The sequence below is a fragment of the Tupaia chinensis genome, unplaced genomic scaffold, assembly GCF_000334495.1.
Source record: "Tupaia chinensis unplaced genomic scaffold, TupChi_1.0 Scaffold000116_1, whole genome shotgun sequence".
Classification (NCBI taxonomy): domain Eukaryota; kingdom Metazoa; phylum Chordata; class Mammalia; order Scandentia; family Tupaiidae; genus Tupaia; species Tupaia belangeri.
Window position 1 is genome coordinate 2,935,293 of NW_006159580.1, and position 8,907 is coordinate 2,944,199.

An 8,907-nucleotide genomic window follows, 5' to 3' on the forward strand; every position below is an offset into this window, starting at 1 on the left:
AAAAATATAGAACGCTTCACGAATTTGTGTCATCCTTGCGCAGGGGCCATGCTAATCTTCTCTGTATCGTTCCAATTTTAGTATATGTGCTGCCGAAGCGAGCACGCGAGTCCAGCATTCTTAACCCCCAATGCCACCTGCTAGCCCCAATAACTAAGGGACAAAAAAGATGACCCTTGATAATGTGGGCAATTAATTAGTCAAAGACTTAAGAGAATGACGGAGATGGCCTGGAAAAGAAGAAATTCTGCCTCCAGGCTGTAACACAGACCTCTTGCCTGAATTTCCAGGCTGCTGGCCTGCTCTACAAATTATAGACTTTCTAGTCCCCATCATCATGTGAGCCAATTCTTTAAAGTAAACCTCTGAATGTATGTATTTCATCCACCCTATGGGTTCTGTTACTCTGGAGAACCCTGACTGATATACCCATTATTCTCAAACACTGAATGCTTCAGAAGTTAGCTTTTTCTCAGACATGGAAATGTTTCCTGATGAATTTAATCTAAAATTACAAGGCAAAAGCTGCTGATATGTGAAACTTATACTGCAGTAAAGTTATTAAAGTTGTTTGAGTGGCAGGTAAGGTCAAGTTGCTTTATATACTTCCTGTGTTATCAACAGATACAATAAAGGGAACCAGCAGTTAGCGTAATGGCTATGTCGCTGGACTCCCATGTAGTCGACCGCAGTTCGCGTCCCGGACCCAGTGGCTTAGAAATCATGCCGGGCGCGTGTGCGTACGTGCCCAAGATCCCAAGAGGAGAATGGAGGAGAAGGGATTGTGGCGTGACCATCCCCCCTGGGGGGTGATTTTTCACTTTCTGTCTCTATGTCTCTGTCTGTCTGGCGAGCACACGCGTCCTATAGCGAAAAACCTCTCCCCCCCCCAAAAAAAAAAGATACAATAAAAAGCGAGATTTCCATTCCCATACACATCTGTAGCAGATATATTTTCTGAGCTCAAACCACACTTCCAGCAAATATTTGGAATCTCAGTGCAAGTGCAAAGGGAATTTATGTATTTTTTTAATGATTTTTATTTAACTTTATTTATTTTAATCTGATCAGAGGAAAGAGGGAGAGAGAGAGAAGAACAGGGAAAGTGAAAAAGCCACCAGATCCAGGATTTGAACCGCGGTCAGTCATGTGGGAGTTTAGCACCCTTAACCACTATGCCACCTGCTGACTCCTGTATTTCTTTAAACTTTGCAATTGAGAAGCTTCCTCCTAACCATCAATTGGAGGTGATGAATCTACAATGTAATGGCATGCTAAAAGGCAAGTATCAAGTATCAATAAAATTATATAAATGCCTTCCAAGTAATAAATATACCATTAAAACCATATGCTTTTGGACTGATATGAGTATTTGGCAGCACCTACCTATGTACAGATATTTTCAAAGATGAATTATGTAAAATCTTATTATAGATCAACATGAACAGATGAGCATTTGTAATTGATTTTTTGCTAAAGAACCATTTATTTCATTTTATTTACCATTATTATTTTTTAATTTGACCAGAGAGAGACAGAGAGAAAGGAAAAGTGAGAAAGCAAGCTGGTTCAGGACTTGAACCATGGCCAGCCATGTGGGAGTCCAGTGTCTCAACCACCACGCCACCTGCTGGCACCTCATAATTGATTCTGATGACAGGGAACACTAACTCTGAACCCCAATTAAAGTACAGTCCTGTTTTACCAAAAGTTGTGCTCAATTACTCCGTTTTTAATTTTGTCAACAGCAAACTTGTGGAAGTATTTTATTTAAGTACTTCTACAATATCCTTGAACTTGCTTCTTGGCAGGCAAAGTCTAAGCTATTTACTACTCTTGATCCTGTGCAGAATATGTTTGCCAACCCTGATCTAAAACATTTGACAAGTCCATGCAGCTGCCCACTGGATAAAACTTTTTCTTGTTTTGCTAGAGGATGTGAGTGCTCACCAGAGAGAGAGAGAGAAAGTGGGAGAGGAGGAAGCACTCCCCATGGGGAATGGTCACCCCGCAATTCCTTCTCTATCTCCCTCCTTTTGAGATTTTGGGCACACACGCACACACACACACACACACACACACACACACACACCTGGCATGTTTCTTGAGCCATCATGGGTGGGACCTGAGCTACAGAGCCCAAATGATTCTTAGTCGTCTCAAAATGATGAGCATGCTCTTTATGGAATATCTTACCTAGGCATTTTCATACTTAAGTCTTTCCTTAGATGTTACTTACTCAGAAAAAAAAGTACTGAACTGTGTGAACCTTCAACAGTTGATCAGGATAGGTCAGGATAAAACTCTGGATGCCAAGTTCTCCTATTCTGGTCTTCCCCTCACTAAATGACCTTTAATTCTGTTGCTCAAGTCAAAGTTCTAGAGATCTTCAATTTTGTTTTTCTCTTTCCAATAATTTCTGTATTAATCTATTAGAATATCCTGTCCTACTGGCTTCCCAATACAGTAACTTTAATTCATCTACCTCCCTCCCTACCTACTGCCTTTATCCACCTCCGGTCTGCCTCCCTTCTTGCCCTCTAGTGTTCCAATAGTTTCTCTGTAGCTAGGGGAATCTCTAAAAATGTTAAAAGGTCACTATTTTCCTACTTACAACTCCTTATTGCCTTCCCATTGTATTCCCAAGTCCAGATTCCTTTTATTTATTTATTTATTTTGGAGGTTTTTTTTTTTTTTTTTTTTTTTTTTTGGGGGTGTGTCGCCAGCGGGAAAGAACAGAAACAGAAAGTGAGAAATCACTCCCCAGGGGTAAAGGCCATGCCGCAATCCCTTCTCCTCCATTTTCCTCTTGGGATCTTGGGCATGCACACACACGCGCCCGGTGTGAATTTAAGCCACCAGGTCCGGGACTCGAACAGCGGTGTACTACATGGGAGTCCAGCAACATAGCCATTACGCCAACTGCTGGTCCCCCTCCAAGTCCAGATTCCTTATCATGATCTAAAAGGCTCTTCCTGACCTAGCCCCAGTTTACCTCTTCAATCACGTCTAATTCCTCTCTTCGTAGCTCGTGCCTGTCTCCTTGTTGAAGAAATCACTCTCTTTCTAGGCATTTGCATCTGCTAAACACTTTACTAAAGTCATCTTCCCCTCCTCTTTTGAACCTCTGGGTCCCCGCACCTTTAGCTATTAGATCAACACATATAGTTTCTGTTACTCTCCACCTTACCTGCTTTATTTGCTTCGCATCACCAGAATGTAAGCTTATGACAGCAAGCACTGCCCGCTAGAGCAGTGTGTGCACAAAACGACTGAGAGTGGGTAGCTGGGAAATACTGAATAAAATTGCAAGATATGGGGAAGTAAGAGCTACCAGAGCACAAAACAGAGATCCTACCTTGGTCTAACGACCAGGGACATTTCTAGATCAAGTTTAAAGCTGTCTGAAGTAGCAGGAATTATCCGAGGGGCAGGAGAAACTAGTAGAGAGACAAACAGAAGCAGGAGAAGCATAGGCCCAGAGGAGACGAATGAGCAGTAAGACTGGTGTAACTAGGCCCACATCATTTGGATTTGAAAGAGCAAGAGGAAGCTAACGAAAGGTTTAAGCTGGTGAGAGACAGTATTTTTTACTTTAGGAGGATCATTCTGGGGGTCAGCAGGTGGAGTAGTGGTTGGGCACGGTTTGAGTCCCAGACCAGGCAGCTTGAGACTCATGCTGGGGGTGTGTTCACGTGTGCCCAAAATCCCAAGAGGAGAATGGAAGCGAAGGGATTGTGGCATGGCCATCCCCTTTGGGGAGGGGGGTGACTTCTCACTTTCTGTCTCTGTCTCTCCAGTGAATGCACATGCACTGTAACAAAAACCTCTCAAAGGAAAAAAAAAAAAAAAAAAGGGAAAAAGATCATTCTGGTTGTAGTGTGTTGAATGAAAGATGGTCAGAAACATGACAGAGAACAAAGAGCCAGGAAGAGGTTGCCGTGGAAGCGGTGACAGTGAAGGAATTCATCAGTTTGAAATATTTAGGATGGGACTGGAAGGTGAGAGAGACAAGTACCAAGGAGACAGAAGCCTTTCAGGCTTCAGCCAGGTGCATTTGGATGGATAAGTGAAATCATTATTAAGCCTGGAAACAGAGGAGCAGCTGGCTAGAGGCGGGGCTGGGTGTGAGATACCTACGAAGTAGCTATACAGCCGGTTTAAACACCTGTCTCTTAGGGAGATAATCAAAGGTCTAGGCCACTGTGATTCTTTGTGTTCTTTCCATCGGGGTCTGGTATCCACAGGCACTTACTGATGAAGGAAGAAGAAACCCAAGGGAGTTAGGGGGTCGGGGAAATAAGAGATATAAAATTTCAGGTCATTAGTATTTAAATGGTCTATCTCAGATTGGATAAAATTACCCAGGTGTGTGTAAAGTTAGAAAAGGGCCTAAGAGCCCTAACAAACTGGCACGTACGAGCTGGGTAATAACAATGGCGTCTCACGCTCACTGAGCACTACATGCCTCATTTCCAACTTAGTGGAAAACACTTTTCCTCATGCATGTGAGCTCCCCTGAGAGAACTGATTTGAGTGCGGGAGCTCAAAACCACTGGCCTCATTCTTCACAATGGCTCACAGGGGCCAGCAGGTGGCATAGTGGTCGGGGTGCTAAACTCTCAAACGGGTAACCGTGGTTTGAGTCCGGGACCCAGCTTGCTTTCTCACTTTCTCTTTTTCTGTCTGTCTCTCTCTGGTACATGTAGCAAAAAAAAAAAAAAAATTAATTAAATAAGTACTTAAAATAATGGTTAAGTTACTGATAACTGTGCAAGACATTGTCCTAAACCTGCCTGAAGGACCAGCAGTTGGCATAATGGCTATGTCGCTGGACTCCCATATAGCCAACTGCAATTTGAATCCTGGACCCGGCGGCTTAAACTAACCCCGGGCGTGTGTGTGCCCAAGATCCCGAGAGGAGAATGGAGAAGGGATTGCAGCGTGGCCATCCCCCCTGGGGGTGATTTCTTGCTGTCTGTCTCTTTCTGGCAAGCGCACGTGCCCTATAGCAAAAACCTCTCAAAAAAACAAAACAAAACAAAACAAAAACAAAAACTGCCTAGCTGGGACCAGCAGATGGTGTAGCAGTTGCCTCGCTGGACTCCCACATGGCTGGCTGCAGTTTGACTCCCAGACCCAGTGGCTTGAAAAACATGCTGAGCACATGTCCCTGTATGTCTAAAACCCTGGGAAGAGAATAGAAGGGATTGTGGCCATCCTCCCAGGGGGTAATTTCTCACTTTCCCTCTCACTGCATCTGTCTGTCTCCCAGCCAACATATACACCCCAAGGCAAAACCTCTGAAAAAAAAAAAGTTAAAAAAATGAAAACTGCTTAATTAATTCTTACAGCCCTATGAGCATGCTTAAATGCTAACGAGGAACTATGGAACCAGAAGATGGCATAATGGTTACGTTGCTGGACTCCCACATAGTCAACTGCAGTTCAAGTCCTGGACCAGTGGCTTAAAACCCATGCGAGGTGCTTGTGCGTATGTGCCTAAAACCCCAAGAGGATAATGGGGGAGAAGAGATTATGGGGTGGACATCCCACCCAGGAGTGTGATTTCTTGCTTTCTGTCTCTCCTGCAAGCACTCGTGCCCTATAGCAAAAATCTCTAAAGAAAGAGAGAGAGAGAGAGAGAAAGAAAGAGAGAAAGAAAGGAAGGTCATGCTACTAAGGAACTATAAACAAAGAGGGTAACAATACAGGAGAAGGGAAAATTAAAAGAGCAAAGGCTCTGAGAATGGGGCTAGGCTTGGACAGTAGAAGGGACATTTCTTCTATTGTGAAGAGGAAAGAACAGAGGCAGAGCGGTAACAAGTTTTAAGTTTGTTTAAATCAAAATCTTTTATCGCAAAACTGATTTTCTCTATATTATCTAAAAGCTGAAGGGGAAAAAAACAAAAAACCTCTAATAAGATGTGTTGGTTTAACAGAAGTAACGGACGTGTTGGGACCACCAGATGGCATAATGGTTATGTCACTGGACTTCCAAGTAGTCATGTGTGCATGCAAGTCCCAAATCTCGAGAAAATGGAGAAGGAATTGCAGCATGGCCATCCCCCGGGGGTGACATTTTGCTTTGTGTCTTTCCAGTGAGTGCACGCACCCTACAGCAAAAATCTCTTTAAAAATAAATAGAGGTCAGCAGGTGACGTGGTGGTTAAGGGCACTGGATCCCACATGGCCGACTGTGATTCTCGTCCTGGACCTGGCAGCTTGCTTTCTTACTTTCCATCTCTCCCCCCCTCCCCCCCCATATCTGGTTAAATTAAAATAAAATAAAGTTAAATCATTCTTTTTTTCTTTTTTTTTTTTTGAGGTTTTTGCTATAGGGCACATGCACTGGTCAGAAAGACAGAGAGAGACAGAAGCAAGAAATCACCCTCCAGGAGGGATGGCCACGCCACAATCCCTTCTCCTCCCTTCTCCTCTTGGGATCTTGGGCACACACGCACACGTGCCTGATGTGAGTTTAAGTCACTGGGTCCGGGACCCGAACCACAGTCAACTACATGGGAGTCCAGCAACATAGTCATTATGCCAACTGCTGGTCCCACTAAATAATTCCTTAGAAATAAATAAATTAGGTGGTATGGTGGTTAAGGGCACTGGATTCCCACATGGCCAACCGCTGTTGAAGTCCTAGACCTGGTGGCTGGCTTTCTCACTTTCCCTTTCTCTCTCTCTGTCATCCTCTGACCAAATTAAAACAAATAAGTAAACAAACAAATAAATAAACGTTAAATAAAAAATAGTTCTTATAAACTAATTAATCCATTTATTAATTAACAGAAGAAAAAAAGAAGTAATAAAGTGTTAAGCAGAAGGTCATTAATTAACAGAAGCAAAAAAGAAGTAATAAAGTGTTAAGCAGAAGGGGGAAAGCAATGCTGCCTTAAATTGAGCAGGCAGAGGGCCAGGAGGTGGCATGGCAGTTAAGGGCTCTGGACTCCCACATGGCTTTACTGGGGTTTGATTTCTGGACCTGGTGGCTTGCTTTCTCACTTTCCCTTCCTCTCTCTTCTGGTCCAATTTTTAAAAAAAGTAATAAAAAATAATTTAAAAAATGTAGCAGGTGAAAGTTGGGCAGGTTCAATATTTCAACACCTGCTAAGTACCAGGTATGTCTGAAGCTTTGAGGACTCTGTGATGGTAACATGGAGATTGTCTGGGGTGGGGCTCTGTTGCTGTGGGCTGACCAGCACCCATATTCCACTCTTCCACTGCAGAACTTCAATTTCCCTTTGAGGATTCCATACCCAATATATTGCCATTTGATGGGACATGTGATCAAGATGCTCTAGCCAGAAAGTGGCCATGAGGCTCAGAGTTCTCTCCTGAGAAATCCTGAGTAACACAAGAAACAGGAATGGGGTATCACTGCAAAGCATATGCCCAGAAGTTGCTTCTCCATGGACCCTGACAGCTAACCTACGTCTTGTTCTTCCAAAGGCCGGTCCTTGGGCCCTTCCTTCCATTTCAGGAGTTGCATTCCTTCTTCTCATAAACTCCTGTTTGCTACCAAATGCAACCAAAGGATGGACAATGGCTATACCTCTACAGAACGTGTGCCAAGGGTGGCACGTGGGTAGATCCAAGATGAGCAGACCTCCTCCTCACTCCTTTTCCACCGTGTTCACGGTCCTCAATACGGGGATGGAACCATGGCGTAGCTCTTTTCAAAGACTGACAAATCCCAGCTAGGGGAATCAGCCTCTTCAGCCACAGTCATTTTTCATCTTTTTTGAGTGCCACATCGAATAACTTTTCAGAAACATACCTTAGGGAACGCTATCACATCATCACTATAGTTCTTAGTTCCACTCCTGTTTTACCATCTCCACAACAGTTCAGGCACGTCTACCAACAGCCATACCCTGGCATATGTAAATGAGTTCCATTTGTAAACCTCGACCTATGAAAGGTCTGCATAGGCTTCCTTTGTGCCACTAGGTAGCTTATATTCCCACTAGCATCGACTTATCCTGCCACGTTGCAATTACTTGTCCAACTTTGGTAGTAGCTGTGGTCTCTTTGAGGGCAGAGTATAAATCAGAGTCCAGCATAGTGCTCTGCAGCGTGTAATACCAAACGACGTACATAATACGAAAAGCTGGAATATTTCTTTGGTGAGCCAACCCCTTAAAAAAAGGACACTGGGCCAACAGGTGGCATGGTGGTGAAAGCACTGAACTGCCACATGGCTGGCTCAGGTGCGGCAACTTAGAAACCACACTGGGGCTGGCAGGTGATGTGGTGAAGGGTGCTGGATTCGCACACGGTCGACCATGGTTCCAGTCATGGCAGCTTGATTTCTCACCGCCCCTCACCATTAAATTAAAATAAAGAGAGTTAAAAAAACAATTCTTTCACAAAAAAAAAAAAAAAAAAAAAAAAAAAAAATTCACAGTAGGTGCATGCATGCGAGTGTCCCAAATGCCAGGAGAATGGAGATGGGACAGTGGCATGGCCATCTCCACTGGGAGATGATTTCTCGCTTTCCCTCTCAGTGTCTCTGTCTCTTTCTGGCGAACCCAAGGACCCTATGGCAAAAACCTTAAAAAAAAAAAAAAAAAGAGAGAGACAGGGGCCAGCAAGTGGCATGGTGGTTAAAGCACTGGACTCTCACATGGCTGACCACAGTTCAAGTCCTGAACCTGGTGGCTTCCTTTCTCTCTCTCTCTCTGGTGCCCTATAACAAATTAAAACAATAATAACAATAATAATAAATAAAATTAAATAATTATCTTAAAAAAAGACAAAGAACCAGTTAGAGGGTACACCCCCCCACCTCCACCCTGAAAAATTGCAGACTCTGAAAGTAAGGTAACTTAACTGAGGCTATTCGGCACCAGGTCAGGGCCCAAGTGCAGGACTGTATTTTCTTAAGTGTAAAAA

At 43.7% G+C, this 8,907-nt stretch overlaps 1 non-coding gene across 1 annotated transcript; it reads right to left on the reverse strand.

The window, feature by feature from the left end:
* Positions 1-105, reverse strand: LOC114007054 (U6 spliceosomal RNA). The gene has a single exon (XR_003548708.1). It is a non-coding gene; the product is annotated as a U6 spliceosomal RNA (small nuclear RNA).
* Between the last annotated feature and the right edge of the window lie 8,802 nt (positions 106-8,907).